This window comes from Talpa europaea (assembly GCF_964194135.1).
Source record: "Talpa europaea genome assembly, chromosome: 9".
In the NCBI taxonomy this organism is placed as follows: domain Eukaryota; kingdom Metazoa; phylum Chordata; class Mammalia; order Eulipotyphla; family Talpidae; genus Talpa; species Talpa europaea.
The window spans coordinates 34,458,788-34,478,013 of record NC_140076.1 but is presented as its reverse complement, the minus strand read 5'-3'; the positions used below and the strand labels follow the sequence as shown (position 1 = coordinate 34,478,013).

Below are 19,226 nucleotides of genomic sequence, written 5' to 3'. Positions count from 1 at the left end.
TTTGCGTGGTCAATGCCATGTTCCTGGCCCCCATGCTGTGATGAGGGCCCCGGAGCTGCCTCAGGAAACCAGAGGGAGTTGCTGGCACTGCTGCCACCGCGCTAACCACGCCAGGGTCCACATGACCCTGCTGCTTCTGTGTCTCGCTGCTGAGTCACACTGGGCCAGAGACCTCAATTGCAAAGCCCCAGCTGCAAGGGAAGTGGAAAAGGCAAGAAAGTGGCCCTCTTTTGCTTCTATTCACCGCACTTGCCTCCCTCCAAGACTCAGCGGTTGGGGGTTTCCCCAGAGGTGGGAAATGATTCAGCAGTGGGGGCTCAGGAAATTTTTGTTTTAAGGAAACAGGCCGTGTACCATCACAGTAGGAAAGGGGTCAGAAAACATGTCACCCCCACACTGGCCCTGGGCTCCTGGGGAGTGTTGTGGAGCAAATGTGAAGGCCAGAAAAGTAGACTCAGCCCCCTAGGAGTCTTTGAATGCCAGAATGAGGGGTGGCTACTTTATTCTGTGGGCCACAGGGCTTGAAGGTCTTTGAGGGCAGTGTGACATGAGCGGCAGCCTGGAGTAGTGACAGCGGTGCAGTGTTGGGGGATGGAGAGAACTGAGATTTGAGTGGACAGCCTGGATGTGCCGAGGACAGGTCTTTCCAGGAAAAAGAGAGGACCCTGCATGCACTTCCTTCTAAGTCCTCCCCAGCCGAGGAGTCACTCCTCCTTGATAGAAATGAGAGATCATCACCCTTCCCAAAAGGGTAGAATTCCCACCTGGCAGGATCACCTGAATGTTAAATGACTCTCTGATCAATGAGGTAAAGCAGGGCCTCCCCGGTGGCGCAGCGGTTGAGCGCTGGGTTGCGAAGCTGCCCTCAGCCTCTGCAGCGCTGGTTCGATCCCCGGCTGCTCCCCGGCCACCTGAGGAGGGTCCCACATGGCGCGCAGACCTCTCCTGCCGCCCGCTGCTCCCCTCAGCAGTGTACTTCGGTCCTTCTGCCTGCTCTGCTCCCTGCTCGGGCTCTGGTGAGTTCTCTCACCCTCCCGCGCTTCTGTACCCAGCGCTTGTATAAATAAATAAAAAAGTCTTTAAAAAAAAAAAATGAGGTAAAGCACCTAAAGCACTCATCAGCGACTGCCAGGAGTCAAAGGTACCTGGTCAAACCTAGCATTAATTGAGCATGTGTTATGTGTGGGCAGCGCGCCGAGCAATTCCCATGCATTGTGTTTTCACCCTCGCTGGTTCCCTGTGGGGTCATGAATTGCCCCATTTTACACATGGGATAGACTCACCATGGGCATGTAGTTAGCAAGTAGAGGAACTGGGATTTGAACCCAGCCTTCCCAGCTGATATACTCTTATTCAGGGCAGAGCTGAGCTTCGGGGATATGAATGCAATGGCAATGAGTTAGCAGGATGGGTGCAGAGGAAGAGAGGGGGCGGGAGCAGCAATACCATTTAAATACCAAGATGTCCTCTAAGCTTTAAGTAGCTGTTATCCCTATGGTCACGCTCCTGCCTTACTAAATTCCAAATTCTTGAGGTCAAAGCCTACTTTATTTACCGTTGCAGACCCAGTGTCTGGCCCAGGGCCAGGCACCCAGTAGTCCCTCAGTGATGCCAGCTGAGTGACTTGATTGCATGCCTGTGTGCTTCCAGGACAACCACCCCAGCCCATCTGTCTCTACACCCTAGTACCCGCCTGGGCCTAGTACCTGGAGGGTCCTGTGTTTGTGGTCGCCAGGCTCCACATCAGTCCAAAAACTGCTCATAACCCCAAAAAATTCCACTGAAGCCTTTAGACTTCAACTCCCTCTCTATCTTTACTCCATCAGAAAATTACCTCCCATTTAGCTCATCTTCATGGACAATTTAACTTTCCTAGTTCACCATGTGCTTCCTGTCCTTCTCTGCTGGAACCTGATTAAAACAGCACTTAATCCCCTTTGAACATGGTGTGCCCTGGCAGCTCTCCAAGTGTGCTCCAACCACAGCGGCGGCCCTCACCTCCTTACTTCTGATGCCAGCAGCCCACAGGCAGGCCTGTGATCTCCATCTTCCAGAGGAGGAAGTGGGAGGAGTGTCAGCAATTTGCCTACAAAGTGAAAGAACCACGATTAGAAGCTCAAGTCCTGTTGATTCTTAAATCTGGACTTTTTCTCATTCCTCACCACCTCTAGGGAGCCAAAATTTAATTTTCAATTCAACCAATGTGTATTTAATAACAAGGCCCTCCATGGTCTAACATTTAAGAGAAACACTTGTAACAGCACCATCCAGGGTCTGTGTGCACCCGGGCATGGGTGCTCCTGCTACTATGCACAGCACTCACTCCCATGGGTGCTGCTGGTCACCATGACCCAGGGGCTGCTCTCCAGGAATTCAGTCTGGTGGGGATGTTTTGTTTAATTTTAAAAGAATATGTCATAGAGTATGTGAGTCAAGGTACAGTTATTTTAACAGAAAGCAGTTATTTTGCAGAAATGTAAACAAGATTAAAGTTGTTGGCTCAGTAACTGGAAAGTCAGGAAAACATTTGGCTGTTGTGGAGGAGCGAGAGCAAGAAGCTGCCCCCACTCCTGGAGTGAAGGCGGGGTGGGTGGGCAGAGGGAAGAGGATGGAATCATTCAATGTAAACACTCGCAGGAGGGCCCGGGGACCTGAGCCCCAATACCAGGGAAGGGATGCTTATCGCTGGTGCTGGTGTCTATGAAGCATATGAGGGTGTGCTGTCAGTCCCGGGGAAACTGCAAACTGGACCCCACTGCCTCTACTCACTACTGAAAGGAACTGCTGCTGCCGTGGGAGAATGGGGGTGGGAGTACTCACAGGAAGAGGAGAACGGACAGAAGTCCTCAGGAAGGAATAAGCCCACTCCCTCCAGTTGGTGGCTAAGTCTCTGGCTCTTGCTCTCTCTGCTTCTTGCTCAGATATATAGATCCTAACATGGGGGCAGTGGACAAAGCAGAATAATGGGCTTTGTTAAGTTCTGGTTCCAGCATTCAAAACCCAGTGCAGAAAGGTAGTGTTGGCACTGAAAGGCCTGAACTAATCTCTTCCTTTTCTGAGCCTCAGTTTCCTCTTCTGCAGAAAGAGGGGTGACCTAAGCTCGTGCTTCTCAAACTGGGCTGCTCAGACAGAAACCTGCCTATCACTGGGGAGCTCTTTAAAAGGCAGAGTCCCAGGCCCCACTCTGACACCCAGAATCAGACTCTGCATGCAACAAGATTTACAGGGCACACAGTTGAGAAGCACAGCTCTGGGCGCCCGTGGTGATCTGGCCCAGGGAGGCCAGTTTAGCAAACTCCGTGAAACTCACAGAATCCTGACAAGGATGAAACGAAGTGAAGTAGACAAATGCCCCCAATGCCAGCAGGGGTCAAGAAGATTTTACAGGACCTGTTACAGCATCTGTGTGGATCAGGACTCAGGGCAATATGCCTGGAAGCCAGACTGAAACTGGACCCAATGAATTCACAGGATGTGAACAGACAAACCACCCCTCAGAGAGATTAAAATCTGGAGACATTTGTAAGGACCCAGAAATGCCAGACAGGGGTTCTCTTCTCTGGAACTGAGAGTAGGAAGGGGGTGAACATCAGAAGCTCTGTATTGGCCATGTGACTTGGAGGTCATCATGACTTTTGGTGGCTTCAGTCCCCACATCTGTAAAATGGGATTGTTTTGTAATTCTCCCACAGTGGGCATTACTTATACAGTGAAAAAATACATGGGTAGTGGTTTGGTTTGGGTAGTGTTTTTCTAAAGAATGATTTCAGTGCTTCCAGCTGGGTGACAGTATGGGTTGTGCGGTCATCCAGGTTATGGGCGGCCTGTGGGAAGAAGAATTTGCCTGGAGACAGAGTTCGCGCCATGCTGAGCTGAGTGTCCCATTGGCTTCCAAGAGGAGGTGCCCGCTAGCATTGGCCACACCAGGACGGGAGCAGGCGTGTTTGTTTACGTGTGTCCTTTTAGGCTCTGTCACCGGCTCAGTGTACCAATGTGGTGACACCTTTGTTTTTCAAATTAACTGCTCAAAACTTCACCTGTCCTTCTCAACAGAAAGTCCAATATTTCTCTTTTAAGAATCCTGCCTCTTCCCCAGCTGAGAACTGGCTCAGAGGAGGGAAGCCATCTTCGCTGTTGCGATGACTCCCTGCTGTCAGAAGGTGTCACTGTTCAACACCACTCCATAAAGGCCGCCCCTTTCCTTCATTTCTCAGAACAGAACTGCAGAGCTGGGCTCTGCCTAAGAACCAACACTCCAGTCTCCACCAAACCCCTGTGGTGTACTGTCCTTCGAGGCTTTTGATGCCCATTCTACCAGCTCCAGAGACAGGGACAAGATTATGGGGTCCACCTGCTGGGTGTCTCTACCTTCAGATCTCAGGGAGAAGAGGTTGGGGGAGGGGGTGGTGTCTCTTGCCCTTCTCTCCCTGGGGGTGTAAACTGGCCCATGCTCTCCTCAGATTCTCTACTTATCAAGGGGGCAGCAGCTTTGCCTAATATCCTCTTCTTCCAAAACAATGTGACCATGGCTGAGTCCAAGTCCAGAGACCCTGCAGAGAACCAAGAAATTTGGCACCAAGCATCTCCACTTGCCAGACTTGTGCTGTCTAGAATGGTTTGGAAGCCTCCGCATGTGATGAGGAGTGAGGTCACACTGGGGTGGGGCTGGGGGGTGTTGAGCACTAGAAGGGCAGTGGACCGAGGAGGAGGTTCTGAGCCTCAGTAAGGCTGGGAGGGAGAGGTAGGGGGCAGAGCCAGGCATGAGGCTGCGCAGTCAGACTGATGGAAGGAGAGCACCGGGGTGCCAAGTTACACAGGCCAGGGAGGACCAAGGAGGAGAGGAGGCCTCAAGAGCCAGAGAAGGGCTGAATGGGCAACCAGGTGAGGCAGTTCCAAAGTCCTTAGTAGCCTCGGCAGGAGCCCAGGTGAGGCTCCAATGGGAGTCTAGTTGGAAGTGGGGGCAGAAGCATGGGAACTCATCCTAGGCGTACATCTGGAAAGAAAAGTAAGAGTTGGGATGGGAAGGGAGGCAGGATCAAGGGAAGGCTAGTACTTTCTTGGGGAGATGATGGCTGTTTCACCATCCGAGAAAGCAGCTGGAGGTTTCTCTTTGATAACTCACAGAAATGCCATCTTGGAAGCTGATTTCGCAAAGAAAGGTTACAAGCTCCCAACGGTCTAGAAAACTTGGACAACCACGAGCGGGTGGTCTATAAGGATGGCATAGTCCTTGAGAAGATACAAAGGCAGCTGAAGGGATGGTTATTGCTGATGAGAATTGTTCAAAAATGCATTTCAGATCTCCTAACATTTATCGATGTGGTACTGGGACAGCTGCAAATGCAGACATGACAACCCAGCTCACTCCTTCTAACTTGGAACTCCATTCCCTCTCCACTGGCTGCCTTCCCAGAGCGGGGATGGCCAATCGCATGTGGAAACAGATGCTTTTCAGGTATCAAGCTTACATTGGTGGAGTCCTAGTTTTAGGGGGAGTAGATGTCACCAGGCCTCACCTCTGCAGCACCTACCCTCAAGGACCACATATATATTGCCTTATGTCACCAGGGGTTCTGGCTCCTTTGCAGCACAGGCTATGTTTGAAGAGAACCTTAGGCCAGATATGGTGGAGGAGAAAGCCAAAAAACTGGTGAGTGAAGCCATTGCAATTGCATCTTTAATGACCCTGGGGAGGGAAGTAACAGTGATCTCTGTGTCATCAGCAAGACTGAGCTGGACTCTCTCCATCCATACTCAGTCCCCAACAAGAAGGGGAACAGGTTTGGTTGGTACATGTTTGATAAAGGGACCACCAGCCTCCTCACCGAGAAACCACTACCCTGAGGTGCTGGAAGAGACAGTCCAAGCCATGGATGCCTCCTGAGCGGTGGAGTGAGGACAGCTGCTGCTGTAGGCGCCGGCAGGCACTGGAGGCTTCCCTGTCAGACATTCATTTGGCCAGTGTTTGCTAAATGAAACTCAATAAAAAATGAGAGGAGAGAGAGAGAGAGAGAGAGAGAGAGAGAGAGAGAGAGAGAGAGAGAATTTGCTATTACAAGAGCCCCTTTGAAGACAGGACTAAGAAGGGGTCATGCCTTGAATGGGGAGAAGAGTAGGCCTGGGTATACTCGGGGGCATGATGGGAGGAGAGGGGGATAAACAGGAAGGGCAGGTCGGGCCCACCTTAGGTCATCTTGTGAATGTGACTGTGTGTTGTGCTTACTCAGAGGGCAGGGAGCCCAGAGCTGGTGAGCAGGGGGCTGCCGGGGATCCAGCCACACTTGTAGAAGAGCATGTACCCGAGCTGGGGTTCTCTGGGGTTAACAATATGTCTTAGCTCAATTTACCAAATGACAATCCATGATCTAATTAAGATATACTTCCACGCTGATTTCTGAGCCCTGTCCTCTCCCCAACCATCTAGCAATATCACCGTGCTGATAAAGAAAGCCTGGCCTACCTTATGAAGATAAACACGCCAGTTTGGGTAATCACACTATTCTAAATTATCTGTGGGATGGTTGCACAACTCTGTAAATATACTAAAAGAAGTTGAATGGTGACACTTTAACCAGGAGACTTTTATGATACGTAAATTTGATCTCAATAAAGCTATTAAGAAATATTAATCTGACACTCAACTAAGCGTGCTATGGGACACCAAGTCAAGGGAGGAAATTGATTTTCCTACCTCTGATGAAAGAGGCTCTGACTCTGCCAAGCTGCCCACATACCCTGTCCTCTAACAACAGCAGCTGCAGAAGGGCCTGCTGACCCATACCCCAGGCCAGGCCTGGGCGGGGCTGTCACTGCTGTAGAGCAAGCTTCCACTTCTAGAACAACTGACACCGTGGCCTCCGCACCACCCAGCAGATCATCTAACAGATGGTTGGTGCTCAGTGGATATTTGTTGAACGGATAAAAGAATGACCTAGCTGAAGGAACAGAGATTTATTTTTAATATCACTAACTTTAAGAACAAGGATACTGGTGCTCAGAAAGGTTAAATGAACTGAGACCCTTTAGCAATTGTATTTCAATTCAACATGAGCACATTAACATGGTGAGTGATACCAACATGATGGAGATGAGGTGCTATAAATAGGTGCTATAAATCATGTGATATGTGTCGCAGACAAGGGAACAGACCACAGAAACTTAGTTGAGTGGACCGAGGCCTTACATTTCCGAATCCCCTTCTGTCTTCAGAGACACTTCCATAAGATAGAGGTGTTTATTATCCCCAGTTTAAAGATAAGGAAATTTAATCTCAGGAACATGATACACTAATCAAAGGAAGAGTCAGTCTTTGTACTCGAAGTTCTTTTCCTAAAGCTACTATAATTCAAGAAAGCAAGGCCAAATGAGTTCAAAGAAATAATTATTCAAGAAATAAAAGCCAAGTGCGTTCTAAGGAAGAAGTTGTCCAAATCTCTTTGGGAGTGGTAGAAAAAAATGTGAAGAGACAAGTAGAACTGGATCATTGAAGGCCATAAACAAGGGGTAAGGTGGAAGTGAATGGCCATGGGATAGAGAAAATGTGGGAGGAAGTTTGAGTGTGTAGAAAGGGCCATAATTCAGTTCAGCTGGAACCAGAGTCCATGGAGTCAAAGGTGAGGACATAGTGCGGGAGTAGGGACTGAGGGCCTTGTCATATACAGACTCTTGAGAATCAGGACCCGAAATCTGAACTTAATCCGAAGAAGATATTTCAGCAGGGAGATAATACATATAATCAGACTTGCGCTTTGAGAACATTAACTCGTCAGCATGTGTAGACTGACTTGCAAAAGAAACTGGAAGCAGGGAATCAGTTAGGAAGTTGCTGAAGAGTGCAGAGCCAGAAATAAATGGGTGTTTAGTGGAGTTAGAAAGGAAGCAGCCATTTATATTGCTATACTATACCTGTGTCTGGATAAGACCCATCTATTATAATTACATAATTGTTGAGTGCATCTATTCAGTAATAATAACAGAGATATTGCTGAATAGTATGAACCGGGCACTTTGCTAAGTGCTTTGTAAGCACTAATTCATTTACTACTCAGAGCAGTCTTATGAGGTAAATGCTATTATTATCCCCATTGTGCAGGTGAGAAAATTGAGGCTTAGAATAGGAAACACACCCCAGGTCATATAATTAGTAGCTGCAGAGACAGGAACTCAACCCAGATTTGTTTGACTCCAGAGAGTATGCTGTTAAGCACATTACATACTCAGCGCTCATGGCCATCTCTTCCTGGCTCAGCTCCCCCTAAATCACAAGATTTTAATGGGAATGGAAGGGCAGCCTGATGTGGAAATGGCATGAGGCCTGGAATGCCATAGACCTGAGCATGGAGTCCTGGCACAGCCCCTTACCGGCTGAGAGGGGTTGGGAATGTTCCTTGACCTCTCAGCTTATTTCCCCCCAGTCAAAGGGAGACAGCAGAGCAACCTCTCTGGGCTGTTGAGATTAAAAATGGGAAGGTACGGAATGCCCCAAGGCAGTGTGTGACACACAATAATAAGCTTCAATAAATGACAGTTGTTGATAATAAAAATGAAAGGATTTTCAGATGAGGGTGACCAGGCTGACTAGAGGACTGGAGATCAAATCACATGAGGACCAGGTGAGAGCAGGGTTGTGCTTCCCTGGAGACCAGAGCTGTAAGTCACCTTGAAATGTATAGAGTTGTCAAGTGGGAGGAGACAGGGAAGACGGTTCCGTGTGGCTCAAGAGGGCAGAACTGGATGGTCTAGGAATTTCGCATCAACTGGTGACTCACATTAGAATAGACTTCTTTGTGAGGTGGTAGTGTTATAGGACAGGGAGAGGGGCAGCCCAAACCCCCGCAAACCTGCCTATTCTAAATGGGTTCTGCCATCCGCCGCATCAACACAAAACATAGGAAACTTTAATGGGAAGGAACATTAATAAAACTAGGAAACAATACAGGTAAGGCAAAGAGTCTAGTTTCTAAATGAAGCATCCAGAGTTACCCGTCCCCTCGTGGGTAAAAGTCCATCCAAATGGGATTGGCCCAGAACAAGGCCCCAAAGCCTGCTACAAGTCTAAAGCATCTTCCAGTGGGGACCCACAGAAAAGGGTCACAAACAACCGGACAAGCCCGGAAGGAAAAGAGCAAAATCAACATCAAGATAAAAGCTGCCATTGTTACCTCCCCACGGATCTCACCCACATCTGTGTTACCCAGTCCACGACCAAAAGACAAGCACAGTTTCTTCACGTGTCTCTAGGCTCCATGCGCCTCCTCCAGGTCTCCTTGCCCCATCCTGCTTCCTTCCTCAGTCTCTTCTGCAGCTTCTCCTCTCCCTGCTCAGCTCCACCCTCCCTTGGGTGGGGCAGGGAACCTGGAACCTCCCCCTTTCCTGGGGACCACCCTGTTACAGTAGGATCCAGTTACTGGAGATTGTCCAGGAAAGGCCTGAGCAATCTAACAGAAGGGATGATTTACAGCTGTGGTTCTCAAACCTGGGTGTGTCAGAATCTCTCTGTGTCTTGTTAAAACATACATTGCTGGGCCCACTTCCAGATTTTTTGCTTCATTAGGGCTAGGGTGTGGCCTGAGAATTTGTGTGTCTAACCAGTTCCCAGGTGATGCCCATTCTGCCTCTCTGGCCTGCACATTGAGAACCACTGCTGTGGAGAGCAGCAGTCTCCGAATTCAAGGCCCATTTGTTTGGTCCATAGCAGTATTTCTAGAAGTTACAACAAAGTCCAAAACAATTATGAAATGCATCAAAGGTTTCACAATGTTAAATGTGGTCAGTTTGAAGGACTATGCTTTATTCTGATGCTATGACCTTCGAAGTTTTTCTGACATTAACATTCCCTTTCTTTGTAGAAAGTAGGCTGTGGGGCATTCCTCTGATTCGTGGTTTCTTAACATGGCAAAACAAGGTAGCAACCCTGTAACGGTCCTCAATTAAAAAAAAATCCCTTTGGCCCATGTACTTCAAAAATCCAGGACACACAACTCATGGGCATGTAAGTGTTTAGACTAAATGATTTCTCTTAGAGATCCTTCCAAAGTTAAGCTCAGGTGTCTGTTAAAAAGTCATTATGAGGGCCTCCCTGGGCAGCGGTTGAGCGCTGGGCTGCAAAGCTGCCCGCAAACTCTGCAGCACCGGTTTGTTCCCCAGCTACCGGCGAGGGTCCCACATAGTGTGCAGTCCTCTCCTGCCGCCCGCTGCTCCCCTCAGCAGTGTGCCTCCATCCTTTTGCCTGTTCTGCTCCCCACTTTGGCTCTGGTGAATTCTCTCACCCTCCCGTGCTTCTGACTGTACCCAGTGCTTGTATAAACAAATAAATAAATAAATAGATAGATAAATAAATAAATAAATATTTAAAAAAAAAAGTCATTATGAACCTCTTTGCCTGTCTGAACAGCTTACTGGGAACATGTCTGACCTTTTGTTGATGCTTCAAGTTATCATCATGCAGATCAATTACTGCAAAGACCCGTCAAATTCACACACATACCCTCAGGGAGGCCACTAGAAATCACGATTTGTCCCTTATTAGGCCATGCAAGCTGTTTTTCTGTTTTTGAGTAGCAATCCTTCTGCCTCTGCCCTATACCCTCACCCCAATCAGCTAATCCTTCTTAGGTTATCTTATTCGTCCACAAAATGCGAGGCCATCAAGATATTAAATCAGAGGTTTCATTTTACACGTCACTTTAAGTCAATAGACTGTGACTTCCAGACCGTTTATCTCTGCCAGGGAACAAGGACATAGGCTCAGTAAATGATAAGAGATTTGCCCCTTTCATCTGAGCAATGATAATGACATATAATATTCAGGGAACTTAACACATGCAAGAACTTATCTAGAGCAGTTAAATGACTCTTCCAAGGTTAATATGTGCATGAGTCATGGTTCAAACCAAGACTATCAGAATGAAATTGGCACCGCTAACCTTTCCCTGGCTTTGCTAGTGTTCTCAATGGTGAGCCACTGCAAGTTTGACCACTAAATAAATGAAGATATATAGTTGTTATTGGCTATCTGTAATGCTTATTTGCTAATAGCCTACTTTTAAGGGATCGTCTGACTTTGTTAGAAGAAACTGAAATTATTCTGATTCAAGAAACCATTGGGGACCAGTTGACTTTGGGATACATGGAGATAGAAGACACCCCCTCACCCCTACACACATATCCAGGAGCTCACACCCAGGGAAACCAGCTGCAAGAGAGAAAAGCATGGTGGGGACTGGGAAAGGAGAAGCAAGAGACGTTGTTTCTGTTAAGAAACACCTGACTGTACCCAGCCTGTTGAATTATGTGCTGTATCCTTTGCCAAAGCTGAACAAAGCCCAGACCCATATTCTGTGCCTGTTTCATGATATTTTTCTAAAGGTGTCAAATGTCCCTCACCTCATTCTCTTGTCCAGCTGTCTAACCTGTCCAAACACTGACACATCAAGTGCATGCCAGGTCCACTTTATAGAGTTGTTTTTAATTGTTTTTAGGATAGTGGGTGTGATGTGCCTAGTACAACAGGTACTTATTATTATTATTAAGCCAGGAGATTGTCCCCTCCTTCTTGAGTATGCTGCTTTGTTGTTGTTTTTTTAAAAGATTTATTTATTTATGCATACAAGAACTGGGGTACAGGCCAGAGGTGTGGAGGGGTGAGAGGATTCACTAGAGACAGAATGGGAAACAGAACAGACAGATCTACTGAAATACACTGCTGAGAGGAGCAGCGGGCGAGTCAGGAGAGGTCTGCTGTGCCATGTGGGTAGCTCCCTGGCCGGGGATAGAACTCATGCTACAGTGGTGGCAGATTGCTTCATAGGTTGTGTCTTAACCCCTTGCGCCACCAGGGAGGACCAAGTATGCTGCCTTTGGACCGTTTCTGAGGCATTTACCATATCCTCCTCGGTACAGGTATATTGAATCTAATTGTATTGTATTTAGAAGTAAAGCATGAAGACTTATGCTTAACAAATAATACATGTTCAAAAAATATTAACTGTGACCATAATTATGATTGACATTGCTTCCTCACCCACATATCTTACCCACTAAACCATGACCCACAGCATAGATAGATGGACAGATCCATAATTCCTCTCCCAACCTGTGCCCAGCACATTCAGTATTTATGGAATGGGTGATTCCTGTCTTAAGAATTATTAATATGCATATGATATCCCCAGCATTTTAAATAACAATTCTGTCTGTCTTTCAAGTTTATAGTACATTCTTCCCTGCTTTGTAGTTATTGTTATTTCACATCTCCCCCACTGGCCCATGACCTTCCTATGGGAAAGGACTGTGTCTCTATCACTTAAGACCCAGTTTGGTTTCTTTTATGGAGCTGAAACTGGATATACCCGAGAAAAGTATGTACGTGAAGTTAATGAAGCTTAAGCATCAAGACCCCTCGCTTAAAGAAGTGCTTTCCAAAGTCCTGGTTAATGAATGTCCTCAATTCAGAAAGGGGAGATTATTCACTACATGAAAAAAAATTGAAATGCTGTGAAGCTGAAACATTTCAGCTCATGACTGAAAAAATTTAATAGGAGATTTCCCAAATTTATAACAATTTTACAAAATTTCCATGATGTAAACAACTATTTTTATACCTAAAACTTTTCCAAACTATTGATAATAACAAAACATTTTGATCAGCCATATTGGAAGGACTGAATTATCATTTTATTCTCTCCGTATACAATGACATAAAATTGCTGTCACATATAGATTCTGACTCTGTAGATCTGGGGTGGGGCCTGTTGTGCAGAATGGACAGAAGATTCTGCATTTCAACTAGATTCCCAGATGATTCAAGTGTTTCCTGAATCACATTTTGAGTAAGAGGCTCTGGGCCTTCTGAAGGTTTAATCCTTTATGTGCCTCTACTGTGCAACTGTGAGAAGAGTTATGTCTGCTTTCCCCTTTCACCTGTCATTCTCATGCAGGAAAAAGTTTATGTCACAGAAGGACATTTCCCAAACCCTGGAGACCGGTCGTCAAAACTGGATAGAGGATGCTATTCACATCTGCAGCACTGAAACAGAGGCCATCCCAAAGTGCCCAAATAGCAAGGTTGAGAAAGGCTACTCCATACCAGTTTCTAGTAAGAACTAGATCATCTTGTTTTACTCCCAGAACCTGGTAGAGTGAGTGACGTGTAGTAAAGAATATCCACAAAGCCCCAAACAGGCTCTCCTGCATTCTCCAGTCCAATTCTAAACGGGATTCTATACAGTCCCTTCTGTGATGATGGCTGGCAGGTTTGAAAAGAACGCCTAATATAAAGTTCTACACAGAAAAAGTTAAATAAAGAACAGGGGACACAAGTTAAGGAATGGGGATTTTATGACTACTTAGTCAATGTTGAAACAATAGTGATCACAATGGTTTATTAACTGATTACTTAAGTGAATGAGAGTTGCGCTTAGCACTGATCATAAAGTTTGTGACTGACCTGTTGCACAAGGAAGGCTGTCGTCACAAAGGAGTTGCAAGAACTGCCTTGGGATGACAGTAAAGTGGGAATTCGGTGGGTCTGCAAAGCACCAGAGGCAGAAATGGAAACATCCCCATTACTGCTGCCCTCCCCCGCTCCATTGCCAAGACCAGTCAGCCTGAGACATTTTGCTTCAATTTTTCCTCTGTAGAAAGCACTGAGAAGTGGGCACTATGGAAGATTAGGAAAGGAGATTGGTAACTGCAAGTCCTCGCTGGTGGCTGTCCTTACATAAACTGCGCACACATGTGCTGTGAGAACTGCTGATGGACCAATCATCTGAGCAGCCATGAGGTACCAAGTTAGCAAGGGCGTGGGGACACTATTCTCATATCTCGTGGGTAGCACTTTGGAGAGCAATTTTGGCAATGGGTTTTACAACATATGAAGTTTTGAAATATAAAAAGAAGTTTAAGAAAATTTCATAAGTGGATAACTAAAATTCACTAGGATTTTGCTCATCATGAGAAAAACTTTGGAAATGGGGGCCTCCCTGGTGGTGCAGCAGGTTGAGTGCAGTTCTGTGAAGCTGTCCGAAGCCTTTGCACGTGGGTTCAATTCCTGGCCGGCCAGGGAGAAACCCACATGGCTTAGCAGACCTCTCTTGCCACGCCCACTGCTTCCCTCAGCAGTGTCTTTGGTCTGTCTGCCTGTTCTGCTCCCCACTCTGTCTCTGGTGAATTCTCTCACCCTCCCGTGCCTCTGGCTTGTACCCCAGTTCTTGTATAAATAAATAAATCTTAAAAAAAAAAAAAGAAAAACTTTGGAAACAAATGCCCTTTCAATAGAGGACTGAATCAAATAAATCAAGCTACACACACACACACCCTACATATATTCATACAGTGAGGGTCAGCCCATGTGTATCCTGCATACACACTGGAATACAAAAAAACCATAAAAATGTCTATAGCATATGGTTATGTTTATAAAAGGCAAATAGAAAATTCGTGTTGAGCTTTACAATAGTACCAACAATGGCCTATTGTATTGTCAAATGATACATGTACGTGGGCCTAGAGAAAGATCTGGAAGAATGGTCATGAATGTGTAAGCTTTATCTCTGGATGATGAAGTTTGAGGTCATTTTTTACTGTCTTCTCAGGTCTTGCTGTATCATTTGAATTGTTTAGAAGAGTATATCCCACGCTTACAAAAGCAATAAAGTTAATTTTACATAAAATATAATTAGCGAGAGCTGTTAATAATCCCCTTTTAAAAAACATTGCTCCTGGGCCTCCCCGGTGGCGCAGTGGTTGAGCACTGGGCTGCGAAGCTGCCCGCAGCCTCTGCAGCGCCGGTTCGATCCCTGGCTGCTCCCCGGCCACCGGAGGAGAGTCCCACATGGCGCACAGACCTCTCCTGCCGCCCGCTGCTCCCCTCAGCAGTGTACTTAGGTCCTTCTGCCTCCTCTGCTCCCTGCTCTGGCTCTGGTGAATTCTCTCACCCTCCTGCGCCTCTGACTGTACCCAGTGCTTGTATAAATAAATAAATAAATCTTAAAAAAATAAATAAATAAAATAAAAAACATTGCTCCTTCTAAGACAGCCATGCTTTCCAAAGGGCTAATTTGCCAGATCAGTTCATTAACATCTTGGGAAGAAGATGACAGCCCTCTGAAGAAAAGGGTACAGGAGACGGCCTGAGCTTCCCTGGCTTGTTTGCTACTCAGCTCTAACAACATCCAGTTGTGACTTCTTGCCCCAGACCCAGTGACCTCTGACTCATTGTCTCAGTCATTTTGGGCTGCCTGTGAGAATACCATAGATTTGGTGCCTCAGACGACAGACATTTATTTCCCATGATTCCAGAGGCTGGAAGTCTAACATCAGGGCAGCAACACGGTCAGCTTCTTGGCAAGGACCCTTCTCTTGGTTTGCAGATGACTGTGAACCTTCTCACTGTGTCCTCACATGGTGGAGAGAAAGACCTCCTGTCCCTTGGCTCATTATAAGGGCGTTAATCCCACCAAGGGGAATCTGCCCTCATGACCTCATCTAACCATAATTATCCCCCAAGGGCCCCACCACCCAATATCATCACACTGGGGGTAACCACTTCAACACATGAATGGTGGGGAGGGGACACAAACATTCATTCCATGGCAAACATTCACCCACTTTTTGTCCTATTCTCAACTTCTATTCTCTCTGCCTTGGTAGTAAAAATTCTTACCCCATTGTCACCCAGAATGCCCAGAAATCATCTTGAACTCTTCTGCTATTTCCTACCTTCTCTCTCACTATTTCTTAAATCCTTCATCGACTTCCACCTCCACTGTTACTATCTGAGTTTTGTAGCATCATAACTTCTCACCTGGGTTTTTGGCACGGTTTCCTACTTGGTCTTGTTCCTGCTCACTGATTCATTTCCCGTTCTGCAACCAGAGTGATCACTCCAAATGGAGGGATGATCATGGCACTCTTGATCATGGCACTCCTTTCAGTTGCTGAAATGCCACATTCCCTTGCCCTCTTCTAGGCTTTCAAATATGGCATCCCTCTCTTGGAAAGCTCTTATTCCTTTAAAACCAATACTTTACCTAGTTAACTCCTATTCATTCCATGGCGTCTCTGCACTTCCTCCTAGAAGCCCTCCTGGAGTGTTTGTGTGTGTTTGTGTGTGTGTGTAGGGGGAGCAGAATAACTACTTGGAAACCTTTTTAAAAAGTCAATTTCTGTGCCTCATCTCTGGAGATTTAGATTTAGTGGGTGGTGGTGGAGGCCAGGGATTTGCATTTTAGTCAACATTCTGATGTGGATGGCCTGTAGACCACCCTTCAAGAAGCCCTATTTTAAAATTTCCATTTTATATCTGTGGAACTGAATCACAAGAAATGGTGTTTCACACAGTAATCAAGGGAGCAGGTTCAAATCATAGAAACATCCAGATGATAAGAGTCTTATTTTGGCTTCTCTATTAACCAGAATAAGACACTGATAGGGCAAATCACTTAATCTCTCTAAGTCTGAATGTCTCCATTTATTTAAAAAAACAGATTAATAGTTCTCTGTATTGCCATCCCTCAGACTGACTGTAAAGACCAAATGATCTCAGTAGATATACTATACAAATGTAAGAAAATGTTCTCTTTAGGACTCTGTTTATTGAGCTCCTTAATAAAAGGAATTATTTGTAGTCACTAGACTGTATTCATTAAGATAGAAAGGAGACTCACACTTTAGAAAGATAGCTACATGGTCAAATAGAAAATAAGTTTTTGCTTAATTTCTAATTAAAACAAAGACTTGTTAACCAGAATATCCTACTCCTGAACATTTTTTTTTTTAAGATTTTATTTTATTTATTTACTGGGGAACAGGTCAGAGGCATGGGAGGGTGAGAGAACTCACCAGAGACAGAGTGGGGAGCAGAACAAGCAGACGGACCAAAGACATGGCTGAGGGGAGCAGCAGGCGAGGCAGGAGAGGTCTGACGTGCCATGTGGGTTTCTCCCTGGCCGGCCGGGAATCCAACCTGCACTGCAGAGGCTGCAGACAGCTTCACAGCGTGGTGCGCAACCCCCTGAGCCACTGGGGAGGCCCCCTACTCCTGAACATTCTGATTTTCATATAAATAGTATAAATTTTTTAACAATGACACATTTTTGTGAGTTCTAGGGGAGAAAATATTTACAAGTCATATAGCCAATAAGGGATTAATATCCAGATTAGTAAGGGATTAATATCCAGAATATAGAGACCCTTAACACTGAATAACAACAAGAACAACAAAACCCATTCCAAAATGGGCAAAGGATTTCAATAGACAATTTTTCAAAAATAAACAGGCAACAAGTAAACAGGCAATATCACTCAAAACTACAACGAGATACCACCCTGAACCCGCTGTGATGGCCATTATAAAACAATCAAACCAGAATCGTTGACAAGGATGTGAAGAAATTGGACCCCTTGCACACAGTCGGTGGGAATGTAAAATGGTGCAGTCACTGTGGGAAACACTATGGCAGTTCCTCAAAAATTGACATAGAATTTCCGTAGGACCCAGAAATTCTACTTCTAGATATAGACCCAAAAGAATTGAAAGCAGAGTCTCAAAACTGTATTTGTTTCCCCAGGTTCATAGAAGCATTTTCGCAATACTTGAAACGTGTCCATTGATCAACAACTGGATAAGCAAAATGTGGCATGTGCATACTATGGAATACTGTCTAGCCATAAAAAAGGAAGAAAATTCTCTAATATACTACAACATGGATGAAACTTGAGAATAGTATACTAAATGAAATAAGCCAATCACAAGAAGACAAATGCTATATGATTTCACTTATGTCAGGTACTTAGCCAACATCAGAGAGATAGAAAACAGAATAAATGACCTTTAGGAAATGACAAAGCTATGGTTCTAAGAACCACTGTTGCCAGGAGCTAGGAAGGAGGGAGGGCCGTGATTACAAAGGGAGTCCTGGAGGGAGTTTGTTTGAGAGGAGCAGAATTATTCTGTACCCTCGTTGTGGTGATAGTTACAAGGAGTCTTTCTTGTGCTAAAATTCATAACCTGTACACAGAAATAAGCACTTGTAGCATATGTTAATTAAAAGTAAAATTAATGAATTGGCCCAATTCAAGGTAGCTGTTTTTCTTGCCAAGAAAATAGCAACCCAAAGGGTTGGAGTTTGCAGAAAGAGCAAAAAAATATCAAAGATACAGGAGAGTAGGCAGGAAGGGGGAATGAGAACATGCACGCTGGGTGAACAACTGTGAGGACTTTTTCATTCCTTTTCCCTTTTGAGAGTCATGCCCTAAAGATCAGTCTGTCAGCTTCCTGGGGCTGCCTCTTCCTTTCCTCAGCCTAAAACTATTCTGGTTACCTTTCATTTCCATTGTTTCTCCTAAAAGGCACAGAACACCTGAGTTCAGCGCTCACTTTGAAGTTGAGCTTTACTCCCAGATTGCCTCATGCTCCCAAAATACTCAGAATGGTTGGTTAAGCCTTAAAGCAAATCAAATTTTGTGACAGTTCTAACATTAGAATTCAGAAGGAAACAGGGGAAAGGAATTTTCCATAGCAGCTCTCTTCTTTACCTTCAATTGCCCCCTCTTGCTTGAAGTTTCTAGAGATAAAAGGCAAGACAAATGTGTCATTTTCAATTTTCAGTAGCCATCTTAAACACAGCAAGTGAAATCAATTTTAATACTATATTTTGCTTAACCCAATATATCAAAATGTTATTTCAACATATAATCAATATAAAAATTATTAATAAGATGTTTTGCACTAAGATATTATATTAATGAAATATTTTTGCACTAAGTCTTTGAAGTCCAACATTTTACATTTAAAGTACATCTCAATTTGACCTAACCAACAGCTAGTAGGCGCTGTATAAGACAATATAGGTCTGGAATGTTCACTTTGGAAGCCGATACAGTCTCTATTTGTACTTTGAAACTATTCTTCATTCACTCATTGGTCAACAAACACTGGAATGTCTACTGCACCAAGCATTAGGCTAGAAACTGGAAATGCAAACATAAAGGAGACATCATTTGCCCTAAAGCTCAGACTGTGGGGGTGAGAGAAACAAAGAGACAATTACAAAATACCATGAATGATTCATGACATACATGCACTCTATTTTATAAGCACCTGAAAGGGAAGGGAGATTCCATAAACGTAATCTCAGAGTTGGCCCTGAGCTGGCTTCAAGGTGTGTAACAGCTCTGTGAAGGGCATTCCAGAGGTACCAGCAGGAGCAAAAGCATTGAAATAA

The 19,226-nt window shown here is 45.3% G+C and overlaps 1 pseudogene across 1 annotated transcript; it reads left to right on the top strand.

Moving 5' to 3' along the window:
* The first annotated feature begins 5,068 nt into the window (after positions 1–5,068).
* LOC311176662 (proteasome subunit beta type-7-like) lies at positions 5,069–5,884 on the top strand (annotated as a pseudogene). Its single transcript has one exon. The product of its transcript is annotated as a proteasome subunit beta type-7-like (transcript).
* The last annotated feature ends 13,342 nt before the right edge of the window (positions 5,885–19,226 follow it).